Raw genomic sequence first — 26,403 nt, 5'->3', positions numbered from 1 at the left:
AACTTCTCTTCAAACTGTGAGGATATGTCGTTCATCACCTGGACGATTGTTTGTTTTGTATCATCTGATTTCAGTTCTATCCGTTCTATCCGTCTACTTAATTCTTCATACTGCTTGCTAGCTTCGTTGAATTTCAGTTCTATCTTCTGTTCCATAGTCTGGCTAACTTCGTTAAATTTCAGTTCCATGGTCTGGTTAGATTCGTTTAACTTCTGTTCCATGTTCTTGTTAGCTTCGTTGAATTTCAATTCTATCTTCTGTTCCATGGTCTGGTTAGCTTCATTGAACTTCTGTTCCATGGTTTGTTTTATCTCAGTCGTCATTTGCATAATTTGTCGCTGCACAGCTAACAAAAGTCGATCCTCAGATGACAAACTTGGTGTTGCACTACTTTCACCTTGATTACTGGTATTTGATTCCTGTTGCACAATTTCACTATCCATTATTCTTTTGATGACCTTACCGCTTCGTAATACGGTTAAGTTTGTATTCATAAATGGTAATATCAAAGTAAATTCAGCCCTACTTTCCTTCTTCGGGAACTGAATTTTCAAAAGTCCCGGGTTTGGTAAACCAAATTTTTATAACGACTCTATAGAAAAGCGTCGTCAACCTGGTTCGTCTTTTAAAATATAAGTTACGAAGCGATAATTACTTTTCTTTATGCAAAAATCAACTCAGATATTCAAAGATCATTAGTCTCACCTTTATTTGCTTGATATGTCTTAAATATTCTTTTCTTTCAAACCGTGAAATACATAAATTCACTTGACTAGGTCAACACATAACATGTACATAGTCACAACTATCCCATAATAATCTCTTACATATATTAAAGACATTCTTCTTTTTTTGTTAATTTAAAATGAACATTCTACTAAGTATATTACATATTTATGAGCACTTTTTGCCCACGGTACAGGTAAATATTATACAAACTAAAGTATTTCGTTATAGTTTTAACTTCAATTTGAAGTACTTTTTTGAAGTTACATCGAATACAAATTTCGATAATTATTTTGCAAACTAACTTTATGATTATTTACAACAAAAATAAACATTTTTGTCGCCATTTGTATTTTCTTGCAAATTAATAAATATGGACAAATACATTATTTTCATCGAAGTTAAAATGTATGAATTCATTATTTGGGTATAAAAAATTCACATAAAAATGTTACTCTGCGCCGAAATGGAACTCAAGACCTTTAATTCCGGAGTCCAGTATGCTAACCGTACGGCCACAGAGTGCGATACTGAGATGCAACATTTTCATAATGTTTTGCCAATGTTTTTGTGTGTTGATTCAAGTGCCATCCGTGAAGGAACTGTTTTCAGTTTTGGGTCAAATCATTGGAACTTTTTCTGGAGAATTCAAATGTGCAATAAAAATGGGGTTTCCATTTAAAATTTTGCAGTTAACCCGCGTACCCCCAAAGGGAGTGGGAATAGGGGGTTGCGTTTGGTATCGTTGGATAGCTTTTTTTAAAGCTATTTAACACGTGTTACGTTTGTTTTGCTGATCTGTATTTCGCAAGATATTGAACCGTTCCGGGACTTTTTCTAAACCCTGGATATATATATATATATATATATATATATATATATATATATATATATATATATATATATATATATATATATATATATATATATATATATATATATATAAATTCGGAATATAATAGGTTTATATTAGGGATGGCCACAAAGTTCCGGTTTTCAGAACCGGTTCTGAACCTGGATCCGAAAACTCGGTTCCAGAACCGGATCTTAGGAACCGGTTCCAGACCTGGATCCGAAAACCCGGTTCCAAAACTGGATTTAAGGAACCGGTTCCAGACCTGGATCCGAACACCCGGTTCCAGAACCGGATCTTAGAAACTGGTTCCAGACCTGGATCCGAAAGCCCCCAAAGACCTGTAAAGGAGGCACAGAGTTCACCTTCAAAACAGTGCAAAGAGGACCATGCGCTTGTGCCCTCCCCGCCCAGACCCGCTTGTGCCCCCAGAAAAAAATTCGGTCTATCAGTGGGTGTTTAGCCAAATGAGTTGGCCAGTTTGCATGTTTAGCCAATGAATTAGCCAGTTACCCAGTTTATTTAGCCAAATGAGAGAATATCGAATGTCGCTTCCACCATTTCATCTAGCACACTGTTCACAGCCTGCCAGCAACTAAGGTTTAGCGTAGGGATGATCTCAAAGTTTCGGTTCCAGCGGAACCGGTTCAGCGAGGAACCGGTTCTTGGAGATCTGGTTTTCAGAACCGGTTCTGGAACCGGTTCCAGGCCTGGATCCGAAGAACCGGCTCTAGACCTGGATCCGAAAAACCAGTTTCGGAACCGGATCTTCTAGAACCAGATCCGTTCAGACTCGAAAATCGGTTCCACCAGGAACCGGTTCTGGCCATCCCTAGTTTATATTACTTTGACCTACCCTGAAACACATGTCTGGAAGCAGTCAGGAGGACAGACGATGCCACTGGGAGACCACAGATCCCTTCCTACTCCTCTATCGTCGTCAGTGTCTGTACGATAGAATGGTTGATGGGACCTTCAAACGAATATCAGTTGACTGGTACAGTCTGTCTCGATTATTAAATTTTCCATGATTTTTAAATTCTAAAATTTCCCGACACACTTTAGGGAACTGCATGGCAGACCAGTGTTTCGCGACACGTCGATTGAGAACCACTGCATTAAACCATCGGAAAAAGCAAGACTATTATATTGTAATTGTTACAACACATAAGGTCTGCAACACACTTGTATAATGTACATACATACTTACTTGTATAATGTATATACATGGTTAAGAAGAATGATTACGTGATGAGCGACTCATTTTCTCTCTTCACGTATGGGAATGGTGCATCCTCATTTTAAAAAAAAAATCATTCTGGCCTTATTCCTTATGCGAACGTTTGAATACCAGAAAAAAGTGTAAGTTTGTCACCAGGTCATCAACTAGAAAGATTACCTTCCATATGGTTGGTGAAACAGTTGAAAAATGTACCTCCGTTTCCCCTCTCCCGCTTTCATATTAGTCATATGTACTCGTTTATCAGGGTCTGCAACTCACAAAATATTTCATGTACAGATAACATATTTATTTAAAAAAATACACAATAGATAGTAAGTGAAGTTTATTGGTCGTTCATATAGAAAGTTATGTTAGAGAGTTATTGACGATAGGTGGAATTTATTGGTTGCGATATTGTCAAATGTAGTTTCGCGACCAATTTACCAACAGTATTCACTGAAAGGATAGCAGACGGTTCGAAATTGCTAAATTTGAAGTTGTTACCATACTTATAAAATTAAATAGAAATATTTTGAGCCATTTCTAAGATTCAGGAAATAACTTGAGGTAGTATGTACTATAGAAGAGAAAGAATAATTTTTTGTTAGTTTTAAGTTGGAAGAATTTTACTATTTAAACTTAACAAATTTCAATCTAAGTAAATATAGGAATAATTCTGTAACCGAAAGAAAACCTACACAATATTTAATGAAAATTAGATTTTTTTTTTTACATAGACGTAGCCCTAATACATTTTTGTCACATTGGCATGAAATCACTCTCTTTATCCTGACTGTGAGTTCTTTATAACTTCTATTAATGTGAAATGTATTTTTAAATAAGATAGGATGAATTCAATTACTTTTCCCATCAATAGTTGTAACCCGCAATCAGGAGATTCCATCGAAAATTCTCAAAGAAATCATTAGTCATATTTTGTAAGAATCAGGAGTTTCAGGAGGAAATCTACTATTAAACAAGGCGTTTTAAGTTGTGCTGAATTTACCCTTTGCTTCCATCTAGTTGTAGCCCCAAGTATTAGGGCATTATTTTCAAGTTTTATAGAAATCACCAAACAGATGTACCCTCGATATGCACAGGATCACTGTGGTTCAGTGGTAAAGCGCTTACCTTTGGTGCTTGCCATCCCTAGTTCGATCCCCGGCCAAGAAAGCTTGTGGTGGACAACATCATGTGCGTAGGTTTTCTTGGGATACTCCTGTTTCCTTCCACATTCGCATTCCACCAATTCTTCGATCATCATTCACTGGCCGCAATCATCCGTCTCCCTTAGCCTAAAGAACATAATCGTGGGACGTTAAACTCAAATGGTTCATTTGATTTCCTTGTTATACACGAATAAGTTAAACTACATGCTGCACAATAAAACAGTAAGCAATTGCGAGCTTGCCACGACGCTCATTGCAGCATCGTCGCCTTGTTGTCATGCAACCCAACAAAGCGAAGAGTATAAAGGGTTGCATATCCAGTTATATTTGTTAAATCAAGTATTCAACTTTTTTTTTTTTTTTTCGTGAACACCTAACGATATTTTCCCATTAAGCATGTACTCCAGATTTAAGCTATGCATAATTCAAATTATAGGTAACTATAAATATAATCAAACTAATATAATAAATATATATAAATATAATCGAAACTTCTTTATCAAGATACGCATAAATAAAGCCAAATACTTAAGGCGTATGTTTGTTTTCCTTTTTATTTCAGTGTGCAATTCTTAACTGAGTTACAAGCGAAACAAAAATGGTATTCTATAATACCCGAACTTCCTCTATAAAATACTGAAACAGATATGTACCAGATATGTTTTAAATGAAAACTCCAAATATCGAATTTCAGTAGCCGTAAGGGATTGCGAGATCTGGACATCTTATTTTAATGATTCCGAATTCCAGTTCTCCTTCTTGCATATCGAATTTCAGAAAAAATTCTTAGTACTGTGTTACGTCACAAATCCTGTGAATTGTCCAAACTTCAAGTTTTTAGCTTAAGCAGTTCATCCTAGACGTTGGTCTTCCAATCAGATAGGACCGATTCTTTTCTATAAAGAGATTTGCAATGATATCACAAGTTATGGCAACACTGATAGGCGAAATGGAAATACCTGAACATTATTTGTATTTTATAGCACTGTTCTCTCTGTTTTACTACTTCTCCTATGGCCTGCCTTTCCTCCTTGCAAGGGTTGATGATTTCTCAACAGCTTTCCCTGCTGGATACTCCAACAAGAGAGAGAGAAAGTTATTTGCTCTCCATTGCGTACAAGAAGAGGAAAGACATAGAATACATATACATACATATATATCACGCATTGCGAATATGCATACGTTACATACACACGTAAAAAAAAAAGTTTCTCCAATGAGTTGTTTACTCAACCTGCAATAGGAACAGATGTTAACAAAGAGACGAGGGAAAAAATGGGCTTAATTTAATTATGCACAAAAGCTATGAATTTTAATGCAGATAACTGCTTTTCAAAATACGCACACAAATGTACCTGTGGATACTGCAGCTCTAGATAGACTTTGGTTTCAGCTTTTTATTACGCGTGAATTCTGTTCAAACATAACGTCTGCGAGAGAGAGAGAAAGTGAGAATGTATATTTTAAACAATTCATACCCCTTTTTTTTTCCACGTGTATCATACGCTATGTAAAAGATAGAACAAAAGTTGTATAATAGCAGCAACACTTACTGTCTGCCAGAGTCACGGTATGTTTGATTTTCATTTGGGAAGTTTTAATGGTTTGTTTAATTTTGTCAGGTTATTTATTAGCCCAAAAAAAGAACACTGCCCTTCTTTGGTAGTTCATGGTTAGTTTTTGTGTGGTACATTGTGACTAATGTTAGTGGACAACAATAAGCCATGTGCAATCTTTCGTCTACGAGGTGCATTCAGAAGTAAGTTCCAAAAGTACTTCAAAGATGGCATGAGTGATCAGAGCAGGACGCGCTTGCGCAGAAGTAGAGACGTGACTCGTAGCAATCATCTGGCGCGAGCGCAATCCTACAGAGTCAGTGGTAAGAGAACTGTAGCACAGTAAACATGGCTGTGGGCATACAGTTTCTTGTCGAGTATGAAGTACGCGCATAATCATGCTTCTCCACGCTAAGAAGCTATCAGCTTCAGATATCTACCAGAATTGTATGAACTGTATGCACTGGATGTTATGATTGAAGCTATAGTCAGATAATTGTGCAGACAATTCACAACAGGTAGCACCAATGTGCACAACGGGGAAAATGAGTATTTGACAATTTTCAATCTGTAGTTTCAAGGTTTTAACAATTTTGTGCCTCCTAACTGCAGTTTCCAAGATAGCAGATGATTGCGAAGTTGCAACTGTCACAGACTTCCGACTTATGTGTCTCACAAGCAGCCTTGTGATGCTGCAGGGCAGCTGTAGATGACAGAATGATAAATCTTTCCGTGAGATTGCATATACATCTTGTAGTCTGTTGTTATTAGATGCTGAAGGATTCGCTCCTATCATTGAGTTTGAGATGGATTAGTAGAATGAAATTGGACAATACAAAATGAATGAGAAATGAAATCTTTGAGTTCTACATCCCTCGGCTATGCCGGCTAGGCTAAAAGAGACGGTGATGATGCGAAATGTATGATATGTTGGAATGAATAAAGTGGAAGGAAACGGGAGAACCTTGAGAAAACCCATGCACACGGTGTTTATCCACTACAAAGCCCACTTTGTGCAAGCTGAGATCCAACTGCGGACCCACGCACCAGAGGTTAACGCTCTACCACTGAACCACCGTGCCCCCAAATTTGGAATCAATCTTTTATATTATTCCTTATATATATTGTGACGTAAGACATACGATAGTGTTAATTGAAATGAGAAATAAAATCTTGAAGTTTAACGTCCCACGGGCTAGGCTAAAGGAGATGGTGACGATGAGAATTGAATGAAATGGTGGAATGAATAAAGTGGGAGGAAACGGGAGAACCCTAAGGAAATCCACGCGCATGGTATTTATCCCCACAAAGTTGACTTGGCGCGAGCTGGGATCGAACCAGGGATCACATGCACCACAGGTGAACACTATACCACTGAACCACTGCAGCCCCAAAATGAATGAGGTTTCTATGTAGAAGATGTAAAACATGTTTCATCTAACAATACATCGGAACTTATTTTTTGGATGCACCTCGTAGTATGCATCCTTTTGTAAATAAATTGTTTTATATGCAATGTTTCTTTCTTTGTTTTCATTTTCTAAAATTATATTTCGCGTCTGCTATATCAAAATATTTCAAATATTTTCATTATCAGGAAATAGAGGGGCTGTAGAAGATTGCTCATATGATTACTGATATAGTGATTACTGTTTCTTGATTTTTCGGAAACAACACATGAGAATTTTCCGTCAAGGATGTTATTTTATTTAGCTAGGCATGATCAATCGATTAATATGTCTCATCTGTTGATACTAATTAACATTTAAGACTAAATCATGACTTTGGGCTATATGTTATTAACCATAGTGTTCCCGCCATCCAGGTCAGTAGCCAACCCAAAAATGTAGGGGGGGCTCGGCCAATGTTCGGGGGGCTGATCTAACTATATTATAGTTCATTTACAAGCCTACCGTGAAACTTTAGGGAGGCAACGAAAATTTAGGGGGCGCCCCCCTAGATCCCTTGCCGCCATCTTGTTAGTATCTGTGGCGGATCTAGCTTAGGGCCGGAGGGCCTAGGCCCTCCCAGTTTTTTGAGTGACAAAAATAATTTAAGCTATTATTTATACAGTTTTCAAATTTTATAGTAAAATCATCGTGTACCTTCATAGTCTGAGTTCTGGCTGACCCCTTCAGTTTTTACTTTCTACATCCGCCATTGGTTAGTATCCTAATCAAAAGATAGATGGCGGGGCACACTTTAGTTTGTTTCATCTTCATAGATGGCGTGGTCTGCAAGGGCGCCAATTTCTCTGTAACTTTAGGGGGAACATTTGTTAAAAAAATGCATATAACAATACATATAGCAAGAAAAATACATATTCATAAAAATACAGGGGGGCCCACGTGAACTTTGGGGGGCCCGGACCCCCCAAGCTCGGCACCCTTGTTGGTCTGTCTTACACTATCAATTTTTTGAATCTGATAAGTATTATTTTGATAATTTTATACCCCCCGAAAATGGACGGGTTGTAGAGGGTTGCCACTTCACTACAGTGTTGTGCTGTGGAAAATCAGCACCCGGAGCGAGAGTATATTACAGCGTCTCCGTACATATGAGCAGTCGTTCTTTCAGAAAAAATGTTTCGGGGGGCACTGCTGGTACTATTCTATTTATTATTATATTATAGACGTATTATTTTGGTGTCCTCTGGAGGGGCACTCTCAGAACTCCGGGGGGCAGTTTCCCCCCAAAAAAATATGTCTGGAAGAAACACTACATATGAGTGAGGTCAACAGACCAACTGCGAAGCACCACCATAGTTGTCACGAAGCGGAAGAAAATTTTCAAAAATAAATTCTGCTTTTCCTTGATTTTTAGCACTTTTTATTACTTTTTCGTTTCATTTTATATATACCTTTTCTCTTGTCCTCCCGAATTTCGCTCCCTCTTACTTCGGTGACGGAGGCCGTTGCCCTTCTCGCCCTTTCCATGGCATAGCTTGCTTCACCACCATAATCAGTTATTAGATCAATTAACATGATCACTCTGTAGGCAGGATTAACCCAACATAAACTTTAATAAAATGCGAACACTACGCTCATATCTTTCTACACAGATCATTAAATTGTTTCAGACTTGTCAACATATTTTTTGTTACTCCTATTCTGTAAAGTTTTTTTTTTCCTTTCTTACCGTTATACGTGGATGGCACCATAGTTGTTTCTATCTACAGTTATTGCTTGGAGGACACTGTTCGTCCTGCCATCTGGTGATGTAATCAACAAAGCCTTGGCAGCAACAGCTTGGAACAACGCGTGCTGAAACTTCCACAACGAAACCAATTCGGGATGATTCACGACTTACAGGTTTGCCGGAAAGTGGTTTCTGGGGGAATCGGGAGGGGGTGAGGCGGTAAGAGAAAACCCAATTTTAGCAGCGTACGAGTCAGCCATTGACGCTGTTCACATTGCTATATTAGAACTAGACCATATTATGAAACCATGGTTGTGCTTTTTTTTTTTTAAATATATATTCATTTCGCGTACGGTACACCATACCATATGACACACGGACACTGGTCGCTGAGCTAACACGTTAGGAGCGTTTTAATAAATATATTCCTTATATATATATATATATATATATATATATATATATATATATATATATATATATATATATATATATATATATATATATATATATATATATATATAGTTGCCATAGTGCACACGACAATTCTTAAATTAATGTTAGCCAGTATGGTACATTTTTGTGTAATTAAATGCTTTTTTTGTGTTTGTATGTATTTAATCCAGAAACCGTTGTAAAATATTGCTATTGTTAGTGGTTATTTTACGCTAATATTCATAAACATGCTTGGCAAGCGAGTAGAAATGAGCTGTTAATATTCTTGACTTATGATTGGAAGGCTTGTGTTAGATCTTTTTTTCGTATGAGATTCTTTTTTTTTTTTTTTTTTTTTTTTTTTTTAGGGAAATGAAATTTTTTAGTTTTACGTCCCAGGTTATGCAAGAGAGACTAAAGGAGACGGCGATGATGGGAAATGAATGCAACGGTGGAACGAATAAAGTGGGAAACTGGAGAAAACCCACGGACACGGTGTTTGTCCACCACAATGTCCACTTGGCTCTTTCTTTAGATGTTTTATGCAAAAAATTATAAAAAATTAATAAAAATAAAAAGAGCGAGTTCCAGAACGTTATGCCTCATCTCGTGGTATGCCTCATGAGTCTCATTACACTTCCAGTAGAAGCATTGGAAAAGTATTATGCAGAGCAGATTCTATGGACTGTCTCTTAGGTTTCTTTATCGGCTCAGTGGTAGAATGCTAACTTCTGGTGAGAATAGTCCCTGGTTGAGTTCCAGGAGATGTACACTTGTGATGGACTGTATTCGACACATGGATTTTCTCTAAATTCTTCCATTCTCTTTCAGATTCATTTACTTTCATCCGTTTCCTTTAACTTATGAGGCATAATCATAGGATATAAAACCCTCCTGCGATTAAAACTAAAAGTTTAATTTAATTTCATTCACTTCTCAACCCTTACAAGAAGTTCCACTATTGACTGTCATTGGTTCTTATCGATTCTTCCCGTTCTTCTCTGAGCAGAAAGACGAGCACTGACCTAATCCATGTCAGCAAATGAATGAAATACAGACAAACACAGTGTCCTCTGTAAGGTCAGATGGGCTGGAATCGAATGAACCAAGAACCTTTCACTAGGTAACTGAATGTTGTACCCCTGCTTATATGATCTTAAATTTGTCTTTATTTCGAAATTATTGAAAACTATTTCAGCAGATAGTTATATCCTTTTGCTGATGACTGTACTAAGCTAAAGAAAATAATTGAATACGACTGGAAGTATTGAAAAAACTACACCCACTAAGCCATATCCATATCGATTAAGTGAGAACTGAAAATAATAATATTGAGCACGTACGAGTTGTTATAATAACATTACAGTTAACATAATTACAATAAGAACAATAAAACCCTTAATCACCTTCATATATTTAAATTGTGACAAACAACAGGGACTCTATAATGTACTATTAACTTGTTCCAAAACTTTGCAGTGCAAACCCTGTGGTGTTATGCAACCATAATCACACTAAGGAATACATGGTTGCCTATAAGCATGTTGCTTTGGCGTAATTAACCCAGTATTCGTTGAGGAGTTTCATAGTCCAACTCTAAAGGTTAACACTGGAACGTAACGGAACTTTTATGAAACCACCGGGAAGGTATGCTCTTGCGAAGAAAAAAGAGAATTGTCAAAAATTGTTCACCTATATTGAAGTTATGGATGAACATACCCAGAGCAGAGTATATAAATTGAGAACCTCTTCCTTTTTGGAAATGGGTTAAAACACAGAAAGATGAAAAAAAATTGAATTGGAAAAATGGCCTCTTTGTCAAGTTGAAAAATTCGCTGATAATGAATAAGGAAACGAGGACAAAATAGCCATAGTCTGTTCCGGAAGAGACTAAACGATCCTTTTGTCTGTAGCTGAAGATATGGAGTTTAGTCCGTTTCGTCTTATAGTTGAGAGACCAAGTAAAGGAGAGTTTCTCGAGAACTTATTTCACAGCCGACTGAGAATCAAGTGTCTCGTGAAGTGAGACATACACGATCTCTTTCCTCCTCCCGTTCTGTTCCACATTTTATTCTGTTAACCCCACCTCATCCCTCCTCCCACAGAGCGACAGGCTCAGGAACCAGAAGAGAGAAATAAGACGAAAGGATAATACGGTATTTCTTTACATCCTTCTATTCCGCTCTACCCCTTCCAAAACAACGGCAGATTTCACGCCATTTTCTTTTCCCTTTTTCTTTTCACTTAATCGATACTTGAATAAAAATGATCATTCAGGCAAAACTGAACTAGTTTTTTTTTTTACCTACTAGTATCGCCCACGAGACGAGACGAGATTAAATTTTCGTGAAGACATGTGAGACGAGGCAGAACTCTCCCTATAGAAACAGATATATTTTTCGAGACGAGACAAAACTTTCGTGATATTTTCTCGAAACGAGACAGCCTCAAATTTCTTATCGTGGGCAACGCTATGTTTCAACGGCGATGTCCAGCCATCTGTCTGTCCATTTGTTGATAGATATCAGAGTAGAAAATAGAAGAAATAGAGAGTAATAGTCTCATCATATGGATTTAGTGTTCTAAGAATGGCGTTTCTGATTTCATGTTTGATCGCTAAGAGATAAAAATCTTCAGGGAAGTCAACAGTCCCGACCTACTTCAAGACGACATAGATAATTTTTCCTCTTGGTGTAAAACATGGCTCTTAAAAGTAAATCCCGATAAGAGTAGATCCATAACATTTTCCCTAAAGATAAATATTGTACACACCTCATACAATATAAATGGTTCGCCCATCACGAGAGTCAATAGTCATAAAGATCTTGGAATTACTTTTGACACAAAACTAACTTCTACAGAACATATACGCTATCACTAAACAATCTATGCGTCTTCTAGGACTTTTATACAGAATAACAGAGATAAGGAACCTCTCTTCCTTAGCAACGTTCAACAAAGCAATAATTTCTCCTAAATTGGAATATTGTCCATCTATCTGGACAATGGCAGCTCCTACAAACGTATCCCGGCTAAACTCAGTTCTCAACCTCTTCCTGTCAATAGTATGTTTCAGAGTACCTCGCACATGTGCGACGACAAAGCACGAATTGTTACGAACACTAAATATTCAACTATCTGACACTCATCATAAAATCAGTGATCTCAAGTATCTCTGCAAACTCACGCATGGCTAGTTCAGATCTGAAACGTTACTCTCAGAATTGTATTTCCGAATTTCCTTGAGACAAATACTTAACACACATCTTTTTCATATAGTACGACCTAGACTGTCAATAGTTCAACACTGTCATACCGTAAGATTTTGTACACGCAATGTCTACATCTCTAAGTATTTCTCATTTTTTTTTTTTATATCTCTGCGTCAACCCACGCCCAGGCCCGAAGGAGCTCAAAGTTTTCGGAAAAGGAATTTTGTCGGAAATTTGCCCGTTTTTAGTGTATGATATGGGCATGAAAGGTCGCTTTAGTCTGAAGAGAATGAGGTAGGGACTATGATCCTACAATAAATAGTAATGAAACAGTACCTGCTTGACTAAAAGTCTAGAATTCACCTCAAATAGCTAGGATCTTATGAGGGAGTCCGAAGGAACGACGATAAGGGCGTAAACATTATTGGACGAAGAAAATGAAGGAATTGCATGAAGATGAATTGGAAGAAGAATAAAGAAGAAATATTGAAGTGAGATTGAATGAAGATTAAGTCAGGTTTAGAAATAATGTGTGCTCTGTTATCGTAATAACGCACTTCATTCACGTCCTCGAAACTGCACGTGTTCAAATCTGAAAGTGGGCAAAGTTGAACACGTGCAGATTTGAGAATGTGAATGAAAAGAGTGTTATTAACTCTGAACCTGAAAGTGGGCTGATAACTTTGTCCAATAGGAACCAGAATGAAATCTTATAATCCATATTGGAGATATCAAAGTGAAACATTTCTATAAAATAATATTTTATTGTCTCTTTGAGTTAGTTCGTGATATCTCAGAAAAAGAGAAAATAAAAGAATCAAAAAAGACAAAAAAAAATACTTGTGCGTAAAAGACAACAAAAGATAAGAAGTGAAAAAAAAATACTTGTAGCAGTGGACATGGAATGTGAAAAGCGGGGTGAGGAAGTAGAACATATATTTCATAGAAATGCAATTTGTTCCCGTCTATAATTCTTTTCTGCCGCAACGTGATGACGTCACACCATGAAACTCAAATCCAGCTGTTATGTTGGTGGAAGGTATACGAGCACGGTATCCGTAGCCATCTTGTGAAAAAGAAAAAAAAAACTCCTTTTCGTTCTAACCTACTTTCTTTTGTTCTTTTTTCTCGCTTTTGATCCACGATTTCAGAATTGCCAACACATTAGCAAGTTTTTCCACTAGATCTCAAAAAGACCTTCAGAATACCACTAGAAAAAGCTTCAAAAGCCACTAAATGTCTCACTGGAGTCGCACAGACTATTTCTTATGAGGTTAGTTTGCCTTTGATTTTGTTGTCTTTTGTATTCTTAGCTGAAAGATATAGACTGTTGAATTTTTGTAGGAATATAAAAAGGAAAACCTGCAAATTTCTCACACGGAATGGAGTATTGTTTATTTGAATTTCCATTCCATATTTATATTTGTAAGGAATGTAGAGTAATCTATGCACAAAAGAAGTTCTGACTGACTACAGTAGCGGGTATGGAAGGTAAAAACTGGGGGGAAGGACAGCCAGAAGCCAGACAATGATAAATATATCATGAGATTACAATTTTTCTTGGGTCCTGCAGAAGTTTCCAACTTAATTCTCTCTCGATGGATCAGGGGCAGATCCAGGACCGACTTCTGGGGGGGGGGCGGTGGGTTGTCATACTACTACTTTTAAGGGCTCCAAACTTTAGGATGGGTTTTATTTATATATATATATATATATATATAAAATTAGAAAGTTTCCTCTTCTGGGGGAGGGGGGAATGGCCCAGATCGCCTCCCCCCTGGATCCGCCCCTGCGATGGATATTATTGCTAGGTTGGATATTTACATTGTGGACCTCATGCATTGTTTTACACATTGCGTAACAGTAAAACTGGAACTGAAACTATATTTAATGTTTAATAAATTTTCCAATAAAGAATAAAAGGCAACGAGTATTATAAACTATCAAAAAATATACATAATAACTTCAATTATTTTTGTCACTCAAAATCTGAAGAGCCTAGAACCCCCGGCTAGATTCGCCACTGACTGACTAATGAACGCGTAGGTTAAACGGTTTGGGTACTAAACTTCGTGGCCGAAACCACGCAGCCAAAACCTCACGGACTACAATCTCGCCTGATCAAAACTTCGACGCTATGGAGCAACAGCTTTTATAAGGTCACAGCCAACAAGCCAATTGGCCACTCCAACACTCACGCCTTTGGAAAGATGTGTGGTCAGCACACAGTCTCCCTTCGTCATAAATACCTTTCTTTCAGGTAGGTCCTCAATTGTACTCACGACACTGGATGGACGCTGCAATGCATGCCAACACCATCTGGCGAATAGGAATGGTCACCCATCTCTCCTCTGTCCAATCCCGACACTGCTTGTTTTTGTACTAACCACCAGACAATTTCCGCACTAAAGAAATGTTGAAAACTACTATATTTGGTGAGAAAGCCAACAAGTTGGTAACACTGATTATCGTTTGTACAACAAAAAAAGAAAGAAAAACAAAGAGAAAGAAAGAATACTATTTCTTGTTTTTTTATTTATTTACTTTTTTATTTTGCTTTTTTATTCCAAAATGTCACTTTAACAGTTTCCCATGATTTATATTTGTCGAGTGGAAGAGCTGCTAATGCTAAGCGAAACAGAATAAAAGATCTCTGGTTTGTCCTTATTGTTGAAATATTTCATTGTTGGAAAAGATACTGTTTTCTCTTCTTCTTCTCATCCGTCTGATTTTTTTCATTCTTTCATTGTTGTTTCTCTTATTTGTAAAGGACATGACGATGTTGAAACCGCATATCATATGTATAATAACAAACGTATTTCATGTATGATGAATCGTTGAACACGATGGTCGAGTAACTTATTGTACAAGTATCTATCTTACATTACATGTAAATAAAAGTAACTATGTTTGTGACTTAATAACTCTTGAACCACCCGACCGATCTCTATCCAATTTTCAACATATATGAGGTTCAGGCCTGGGATGGTTTCTATCATTTCACTTTGACGGTGCAACTTAGAGGAGGAGGAGGGGAGGACATTTAAAAATGATAGAAATTGACCTATAATAGTGTCGAATCCATAGTTTTCCGGGTCGCTCAGATGAATAGTGACACTAACAATGCCGTTTAAATCCAAAATTCAGCCCCGCAACTTGGGGGTGAAGGAGGCGTATATATATACAAAAATGATCGAAAATGACCGATATTAGTATCGAATCCGTAGTTTTCGGGGTCGCTAAGACGAACACTGACACTTAAGATGCCGTTTAAATCCAAATTCAGCCCGAAATGAGAATATTCTACCCGTGCAAAGAACGGGTAATCTGTTAGTTACAAATACGGTCTTCTCTTAAATGAGGCATATTTGCTCTCTTCTCTTGAATATTTATGCAGAATATAAACAATGAGCATCGCCATCTTAATATGTAAATTTATCTACATTGTACTCTTACAGCTTTCAAGAATATTTTCCTCGAAAATGTACTCTCCCCCCGGTATAGTTTGCTTTCAGGATTCCCTGATTACAAGTAGTCGCGAATCCGGTATTTTTGTTTGTTTGTTTGTTTATTGGAGTTTACAGTCTCTTTTGAGCACCGAGGCTATATGAGATGTGGGTCAGGACATAGTGGTTCAGTGCTAGAGACCTTACCTCTGGAGAAAGAAGATCCTTGGTTCGATACCCCTCAAGTAAGTTTGTGGTGGACAATATCGTGACTGTGGGTTTTCCGGGCGTACTCCCGTTTCCTCCAACACTATCATTTCACCAATTCTTCCAGCATCATTCACTTGTCCCTTAATCATCCGTCTCCCTTAACCTACTCACAGGCACAAACGTGGGACGTTGAACCGAAATATTTCATTTCATTTTACTTCATGAGACGTGGTTCTACACTTTAAGGTGAATCAGAACTACCGTCATGAGTTCGAATTTCAATGTTCTCCCACCAGGAATCGAACCCGGAACGGCCTATACTAATGCTACACACTCTAACAGCTAGATCTGCGGAGGAGGGCTGCGCGGATGCAGGATTAATTCAAATGCCGTACAGAAACGTGAATTAAGTGGGCAATTGCCAATAAAAAATAATATAGTAATGTACTGTATATATTGTAGAACTTTGTTTCATATAGGTTGTAGGTAGAGTATTTAATAAAAAGAGCGTCCGGAATCGACTCCCACTACCAGTTTTATAATAAAAGCTTCACAAAATACTGTACAAATTAATCTCTCTAGAACCAAACGTTAGTTATAGGTGGTCTTTGACCATAAGGTCGCAGACAGGATCTCCAACAGAGCCCAGTAGCATGCTAAGCAGAGGGGAATTAAGGAACCAATGCTCCGTAGCAAGCAGAGGCGGGTTAAGTGGCCAACAGAGCCCCGTAGCAGGCTAAGCGGCTGAGGTTAGGATTTCCAGACAGAACCCCGTAGCAGGCTAAGCCAGGAGATAGGATAGGCGTAGTCCCGTAGCAGACTAGAGGAGGATCACCAGAAAACTGGTATCGAGTTGTCTTCGTCCATCCAATTTATAGGGTCCTTTGGGTGGCGGTGGCGCTGCTGCTCCGATGTCGTCTTCTGCTCCGTGGGAGGGGCCAGAAGCCGTCGTCTGCATGTGACTGTAGATCCATCTGGTGGGAGATCCTCTTGCCGAACCACGTAGTGGTGTTTGTAAACACTGATGCGTGGAATTGTTCGTTTACAACATCACATAGGATATTACAATATTTTTTAAAAAGAGTCAAAATTTCTCATTATTCGGTGGAGAATCTCTCCCCAACTAACTTGTGGCTACACGGTTAGCCTGTGTGTTTTTGACGCAGGAGTCCCAGATTCAATTCCGGCGAGAGCTCATGTGGTTCTGATCCCATGCTAAGTTGTAGGACCAAGTCTCATATAGCCTCACTGCTGAAAGGGACACCACTTAACCTGATCTCAACCAACTAACCCAACAAAACCTAAAATGACGCTTTTAAATGGAGAAAGGCTATAAATATTTATATGTCACTTCGACAATTCTAAAATACTGTATAAATGCCAAGAGTTACATTTTATTTTATGTAAACTTAAGACTTTATTAAGTGTAAATCCATATACTTCTTCCACATTTGGATCAGCAACTGATTACAAATTTTCATTAGGTTCTCTACAGCGAATAAAATTTGCTTTATTAACCAAAGCTGTCTTGAAAGGTTAATTTTTGTATTAACTAATTTTAATCTATCGAACGTTTCGCATTAATTCATTTTCATCACCTATGCAGGGTGATTCAAATATCTGGATAAACTCTTGTAAGTTTAAAATGACTGCAGAGATTGGGATGAAATTTGCTCTATGCCTATGAAAGTTAAACCTTTACCCAAGTAGCATATACCCAGCTTGAGGGACATCTTGAAGTCCGCTGAGTTGAATCCAGTTGAAATTACTGAAGTGAGAAGGAAGACATATGATTTGTTTTTGAGGTTCGAAAGTAGCCAAAGATATTTAAGTTGCATTCAAAATGGCGAATTTTAAGATGTATACTTTGATTATTAGATGTTCTTTTAGGAAGAGTCCTCCCTCAATACAGTTCCACAGACTTATTACCAATATTTCTAGTCATTTTCAAGAATGTATCCTGAATTTTGAATCACCCTGTTCAAGAATTATACAATTACAGTGAAGGACATCAATTAGGATTTTAACCCTTTCGTGGGCCATTTTTTTTCTACAAGTGATGGAACGATACCTCTTCCATGTTACCCAACACACCCTTAAACCAACCAAGCAATCAAAAGAAATGGTTTCTCAGGTGCAATTCTCATTTCTATTGTGAAAACGACCCATAACCAAGGGAAATATCGTTTCCCAGTGGATCAAATAAGAGCATACTTAGGTTTCTTCTTCCCAGTGCCCACGAAAGGGTAAGAAATTTGTCTTCATATAATCCTTATGTGCCAGTGCGGACACAGTTCCAATAACTCAGATATTAGATTCTAACTCTTTACTCAATTACTGTCAAGGGGCCGCGATGGTTCAGTGGTAGAGTGTTTACTTCTGGTGCTTGGGGTCCCGGATTCAAATCCTGCTCCGCCAAGTGTACTTTGTGGTGGACAAACACCGTGTGCGTGGGTTTCCTCGGGGTTCTCCCGTTTCCTCCCACTTTCTTCATTCCACCATTTCATTCATTACTCATAATCATCGTCTCCTTTAGCCTAGCCGACCTAACCGTGAAACAGAAAACTCAAAAATTTCATTTCATTTCATTTCAATTACTGTCAAACCTTAGACAAAGGGATGTAGCTAAGTGGGGATGAGAACTGATGAGCCACACGGAACTTATATGGTTAAAGATTACATTTTAGCATAAATAAAACTAAGTTAATCTAAATTGACAAAATTAAGATTAGCTCAGGCGGAAGGTAAAAGAGGGTGAAAAGAAGAGATTAACTGAAAGAATAGCAATGAGCACTAGCCTAAACTAGTCCTGGTCTCTATTGACGTCGTCGTCTAGGATGATGAATAGACTCCTCTCTGCGTTTTCCCACTTCCTGGCTGGAAATTGAAGGAACCAAATGGAATTGACATCGGGATCGAAATTCTATCAACTCTGCCAGGGGACGATCAATGCATTTGTGTACTGGTTTGTTGTCAGTTACTGGATCCGATGGTCTGGACACTTCTTATGGATTGTTTCTGCAACGTTGAACCTTGTCGCCTTTAATCCGAGTGACCTGGAATAGAGTTGTGTCCAATTGAATCTGGCTGTTGTATTCTTGGTTGAATTGTCAATCACACGAAAGATCGACCACGACTACTATTTGAAACGTGTTTTCAATAGTTTTGTAGCAAAAGGACCTTCACGCTATTCTTTCATTCAACCGGCAGCTTTTGCAATCGGAAAAGAATAGCATGTGATAAAGAAAAGAACACTAGTCTTTCACTTATTGGCTAATTTAGAAAGATAAGGTAAACATACTGATTTACAAATACTTTGTCTGAGAATGTACACTCATGTCCAAAATGATTGTCTCATATCTATAAATGTGGTGTTGTAGGAATATAGCTTGATAACGATTTCGCCCGGTATTTCTATTAATGTTAGTACAGTAGGAAGTCGAAAATTCGAACTAATTAGGACCACAGGTAGTTCGAATTTTCAAATTGTTCGGATTTTCGAAAATGACCAAGAAAATGCCATTTAGGCTTAAATATAACGTACAGTATGCTCTTTTATCGATACAGTGGTTATACAGTATATACAGTAATTACAATACCGTACGTAAGGCTACTTATATTTAATGTTTCTGAAGAACCTGCTCGAACCTGCTCGAGCCACTAAATGACACTGTTCTTGTAACTCAAAACTTAACTTGTATAGGCGTAAGGGAAAATAAAAATATGTATGACAAACAATTACATATGAATGAGTTTTCGTAAAAACACTGACTTGACACAAGTTTATTTATCGCTAGCACTAAGACGAAATGTAAAAAGCATCTAGGGACCGCGTTCGGATTTTTGATGTTCGGATTATCGACGTCCTACTGCATGTGTCAGCAAAGACATGTAGGTGGTAAATTTCATGTCAAAAGAGCAGTAAATAAGAACAATATAACGAAAACAAACTTTCTTATCCATTTAGCAACATTTTTGTTTTACTCATTCTAATTTTCGTATTTATAATTCTTTTCCTATGCAATTTACCACAAATATACATTTCCTGATTATACACATAGTAACAGTATTAAAAGTACCCTGCAAAATCATTATCAATTCAGTTATAGATATGCGACAATAATTTTGGACGTGAGTGTACATATATGATTAAAAGTTTTATGAAGCTGAACTAATAAATTGAAAGAGATCTAAAATAATCTGATTTTAGGAGTGTTTCAAAAAGTCCACTTGATTGTAGATATCATTGCTTTTGTTAGTATACAATATAGCAGTATCCTACATCACTGTAGGGCACTACACACTTATAATAACCCGTCCTTTTTCAATTACCACAATTACTCCACTCATAGTTATCTTATAGACTACGAGGATACATTGCATGTCAAGAGAAAAGTACATTTCGCACGACAACTACAAATTTTATATTGCATAAAAATAGTATCTTACAAGTACTATACAACAGTACTTAATACCCAGATTTGACAAAGATTGGTTTTGGATGATTCCTGGGCGGGAGGGGGGATTTCAATACACTGGAAATCAAAAGTAGTACTACGAGAATACTGGGAATCCACATTTAGATTATAGAAAGTATAATTCCGTGGGGATTTTCGTAGGTCCGGGGGGGGGGAAGATTTTTCCTTTCCTGCCTACCTCCTGCACCCTTGAACTGTATTAGACGAAAATAGAACACGATAATAAATCCAGTCCACACCTTGGATAGAACTCGCCCTTTCGTTGCTAAAAAGATATTTTATCGACTATGCCATCTCGATTTTCTACTATGGAGTACTCACTCTGAAATTCTTATCGTCAGAGGAAGTAAATGTTGTAATATCCCACAGATGGCTCTGTTTACAAACAATTAACACATCTTTGTATTTATAAACAAAACCACGTAAGTCCTACTACAAACTACTACAGTGGCAAACGACAGGAACACTAACGACATCTTTAGTCATATGGAGGAGAAACACCAGCATAACCGCTACACTGGAGCAGTTATAAAACCAACAGAACCACCACATCTCGTATCAGTCTTTGGCTGGTCAAACTCCACTCTTTCAGACTGAGCTTTGAGAGGTACCTAACCAAGCCTGGAGCATTGAGGAATTTCTAACCCAAGCCTTCTAGCTTGCCTGAAGCTCTAAGGCCTCCTAATCCACCCCACTCTGCCTGCCTGGAACATTGAGGGATTCCTAACCCAAGCCTTCTAGCTTGCCTGGAGCTCTAAAACCTCCTAATCCACCCCACTCTGCTTGCCTGGAGCATTGAAGAATTCCTAACCCAAGCCTTCTAGCTTGCCAGGAGCCCTAAGGCCTCCTAATCCACCCCACTCTGCTTGCCTGGAGAATTGAGGGATTCCTAACCCAAGCCTTCTAGCCAGCCTGGAGCTCTAAAGCCTCCTAATCCACCCTATTCTGTTTGCGTGGAGCATTAAGGGATTCCTAATCTCAGCCACTAGCTTGCGTGGATCGTTGTGTGTTTCTATCTACTCTTTGCTTGCAAGGAGCATTGAGAATCCTAAATCCATCCCTCTTAGTTTGCGTGGAACTTTGTAAGGATCCTTTCTTAGGCTACCCGGGCCTTGGGACACTTATTCATCCTAGTTATTAGAGAATTTTATACTTTTTTTATAGGAATATTGTGCCATACTGCTTATAACAGGAAATTTTATAATAAAATTGATAGTGGGAGAAAACAATCCCCATGTTTGATCTACTATACGTATCACCTGCATTAAACATAACTTTACTATATAATGAGGGATAGCCTACTAAGTTAGAAATAGCTTTCATACATCACTCTGTTGACAGAGACTTAAGTTTCGCTTTTTCTTTGTAAGTGCGGTTAAATTAAATTTTAAATCCCTTTGATTTCTATGAGAAAAGAGACTTCCAAGTTTCTGTAATTACTTTCTTCAAAACAGTTTCGTCTTTTCTTAATACCATTTTATAAGTTTCCAAGACTGAGCGGAATACGACGGAAGAAATTCAATGTTCTCAACATGTTTACCCTTCATAGCAGGAAGGGTAGAAAAAGCACAAAAAATAATTTCATTCTATTTTCTTTTCCTACTAGGCTTAGTTATTTTGACATTTACGATGGTAGTTACTTTCATCAAGGGCCTAAAGGCATATCCCTACCGCCCTTCCCTGTCCAGTTTGAGCCCTTACAGTGTATAGTAGCGTAGCTATTCCAAAGGGGGAAAGAGACACTTTATCGCACCCCATCAAGAAGTGGATTTTAACGTCGGACTCTAACAACCCTGTGTTCTCCCTTCCGAAGCACCCTTCTATCGTAAATCTCATTCAGTTGACTTCTTCTCCCCGCCCCCCCCCCACCTTAAGTCTCAAGGAAGCAGCAACAGTGTCTATTTTGTTGTTCTGAGTGTTTTGTACCAAGTGAAAGAAAAACATTCCCCTCCCCCCCTCTGAAAAGGCAAACGAGGAGTCATTATTAATGGAACAATTACGTTAGAAACTCGTTAATGTGATGGGTATAGATAATGTCTTCAAATAATTCAAAAAAGCACCTTAGTAATTGTATCCAAAACATTTTAACAACAAACTGGTAACATTTAGAAACAAGAAAAAAAGCATAATATTTAAAATAATAATAATAATAATAATAATAATAATAATAATAATAATAATAATAATAATAATAATAATAATAATAATAATAATAATAAATGTGGTGCACGTATGTTGAAATTATGGATGGTCATACACACACAATTAAACTATGAATACTGAAGAATTCAAGAATTAAAGAAACCGTTCAAGAATTTCATCGTTTGATCTACCAAATACTATCGTTTGATCCTCATGAAGTTTATATGGAACCACACTGAGAAAAAAAATGTAGCTGGTGTACTTAAAAAGATAAGTTACATGCGTAATTCCTGTAGTTTTTGGAGTTAACGTACAGCAGATGTATAACTGAAAACGCATGTTTTATAATACTTTCTGTATAAGTGTTCCATCTATACGTACTTTCCGTATGAAACAATGTAAGCGGTCAAGATCTCACATACAAATGGACATATATATATAACATATAGCTGACGAAGGTAACATAAGCATATGCATGTGATATACGGTAAACTGTTAGATGTCAGACATCCTGCAACGGTATGATGTAACATCTAAGGGCAGTGCCTATGTAGCATACGGATGCTCCGTACTGATTTCTATAGTAAGCAAGGTGATACCGTATATTTGTACAATATACCGCTGTCCGGAGAACGGATTTTTCTCTGTGCATCAGGAAAGAATACCTTTTCCAACAAAACGAAAATAATCAAAATGGATGCCCCAATTAGGGGTAAAAGTAAAGGGGAACATGGGGGGACGTCGTCCCTCCACTTCCAGAAAATAACTGTTACGTCCCTCACTTTCAAAAAATTACAATAGGCAAGGATAGGCATGGGAGATTCGTCCCTCTACCTTTTAGATCTACTTTTACCCCTGGTGCCAAAACAACAGGCGCGGCTCAAGCAAACTTAATGGTAAGTGCCATTTCCGGCAAAATTGGGTTATTAAGTGGAATGAGTTGGCATAGAATCACAGAAAAGTATGTAGGTAGTTTAATTTCAGAAATGTACCTGCAGATGGCATCAAACCCAGCACCACTTAGATCAAAGGCGCATGCTAACCACTAAGCCTAGATACGTGGGAAATACCGAAAAAGTCGTTTATAGTCGTAAGTAGTAAACGTTCAAAATTTGGTTCAAATCGGACATCTTGAGGTGACACGTGTATCATTTTATGTACGCGTGCAAAACAAGGTATTTTGTCTTTACCGTTTCCAAGGGTGTTGATATTTTCATTATAAGATGACCATAAGCAACACATTCGTTTTCTGGCTTCAAACATTTGATTACGCATTATCAAAAATATTAAACATTTATTTTAGGTTCATCAGTCTTATACTTGGTACTTTTCCTAAAGAAAATCAATTTGTAGCAAGTATTTCGCTACCTACATTGGTCCCAAGTGATTTTTTTAAATCAAAGAACCGACTAGAGATATTCTAGACCTCTAACAGCCTAAATTATAGAACCTCTAATCGAAACTTTAGCATGTGCCCTTGGCAATCATAAATGAACCAAAAATATAAGCATTTTAATTTAAAACATCGATCCTGTTTCTGATTCAAACAAACAGACAGAGTGAACATTCTATGTGTCTTTCTACGAAGCTATCTTTCTTTATATTACTCGTGAATATTTCCATCTACAGACAACTTAAGAGGATGGGTAGGGATTGTTAATACACCTTAATATGGTGCGTTTAGTGGAAAAGGAAATATAGTACACTTTGTGATCATTTTTGATGTGTTTCATTTTTAAGATCTTTATCTAATGCTCCTTGCAAAACTTTAAATACTTGTATTCAGATATTGTAAAAAAAATGTCTCTTCTAACCTAAAAAATGTTTTATTTTATGTAGTTAAGCATACCGTACAAACTTCTCTCTTTCTCAAGCTTTGGTATATATTTTTTCCATGTACTTTATATCTCTCTTTCTCATAACTTTGGTACATGTTTATGTTTTTTCATGTACTTAAGCGTACTGTACGAATTTTATATCTCTCTTTCTATAACTTTGGTACATGTTTATGTTTTTTCATGTACTTAAGCGTACTGTACGAATTTTATATCTCTCTTTCTATAACTTTGGTACATGTTTATGTTTTTTCATGTACTTAAGCGTACTGTACGAATTTTATATCTCTCTTTCTATAACTTTGGTACATGTTTATGTTTTTTCATGTACTTAAGCGTACTGTACGAATTTTATATCTCTCTTCCTCATAACTTTGGTACATGTTTATGTTTTTTCATGTACTTAAGCATACTGTACGAATTTTATATCTCTCTTTCTATAACTTTGGTACATGTTTATGTTTTTTCATGTACTTAAGCGTATTGTACGAATTTTATATCTCTCTTTCTCATAACTTTGGTACATGTTTATGTTTTTTCATGTACTTAAGCGTACCGCACGAACTTTTTATATATCTCTTTCTTATAACTTTGGTACATGTTTATGTTTTTTCATGTACTTAAGCGTACTGTACGAATTTTATATCTCTCTTTCTCATAACTTTGGTACATAATTTTTGTTGTTTCTTTTATGTACTTAAGCGTACCGTACGAACTTTATATATATATCTCTTTCTTATAACTTTTGTGTATGACTTTGACTCTGAGTCCCCAATTAGTAGGGTTTGTTAATGAGTTTAGTTAGTTTCTGCTAAACACTGTTGTTTAGTGATACAAATACACCTACCAAATGAATATCTGATTCGTTTCTCTTTAACTCTTTCCCATGAAACTATCTTTCTTTATATTCCATTAACCAAACTACACGTGAACATTTCTACCTTGAGGCAACTCAAAGAGGATATGTAAGGTTTGTTAATACACAGTCTCTCATTTTGGTTCTTGTAAGCGAATTCGCCAGGAGTTTTAGAGACAATTATTGTTTGCTTTGTTGTTCGTAGTCTGTATCAGTGAGTTTCTCTCTCTTCTGTCCTCCCTTTTCCTTTTCATCCTTTCCAAACGCTTCACTCTCTTATTCTTCATTCCCTTGCTTGTTTTGGTTTTATTTTGATTCGATCCTTCAGATTTGAAATGCAAAGCTGTTAAAACTTGGTGGAGCTTCTCTTCCCTAAAACCGTAAGGGGAAAATTTAACGTTTGCTATACAAACACGTTCATTTTTTAAAATTTTATTTATATTTATTCAGTTTCATTTAAAAAAATGCTTCTCTCCTATCTGTTTCATAATCATCATCACAGAGAATTAGTTGTTTTTTTAGCTCATACTAACAAGATGTAGAAAAACAGAGAGAGTTTGATTAAAATCATTTGTTAGGTATTGAATCTGTAATAAGATGAAGAAACCCAACTCAACCTAATGCAACCTAAGTCCTTACATGCATCTTATTGCCACTACTAATTTTCTTTCTCTTGCTTACAAAAGCAACAGAATATATAACTGAACACGGTATAATTCAATCCCTTGAGATATCTCCACATTGTTTGTATATAATTTCTCTGATATAAACAGTGTTTACCATGTTTTATCCCTAAACTAATAGAAAATGAGAATAATATATATTAAGATAAACGTGGCTACTATTAATGCATTTACTCCCAGCTATTTGAACAACACAAAGGCAGTTAAATACTAACGATTTGAAGGGTCAACAATAGCGATTTCTGCCCATGTTTGTGCTTGAACCTTTTATCTGATTTAAGCTGAAACAGAATTGTGGGCATCATGAGACCCCTTTTCTTTTATGTTTCATGACGCATTTTAACACTACTAACATGTTTCCCCCCTCAGACCCAAACACTACTACAGGGTCCGGCAAAAAGAACTTCCATAATTGGAGACAACGCTGCTGTGAGTTGTAGTT

The sequence above is a fragment of the Thermobia domestica genome, chromosome 11, assembly GCF_964235325.1.
Source record: "Thermobia domestica chromosome 11, izTheDome1.hap1.1, whole genome shotgun sequence".
Taxonomy (NCBI): domain Eukaryota; kingdom Metazoa; phylum Arthropoda; class Insecta; order Zygentoma; family Lepismatidae; genus Thermobia; species Thermobia domestica.
The sequence above is the reverse complement of the archived record's forward strand: the minus strand, read 5'-3'. Positions refer to the sequence as shown.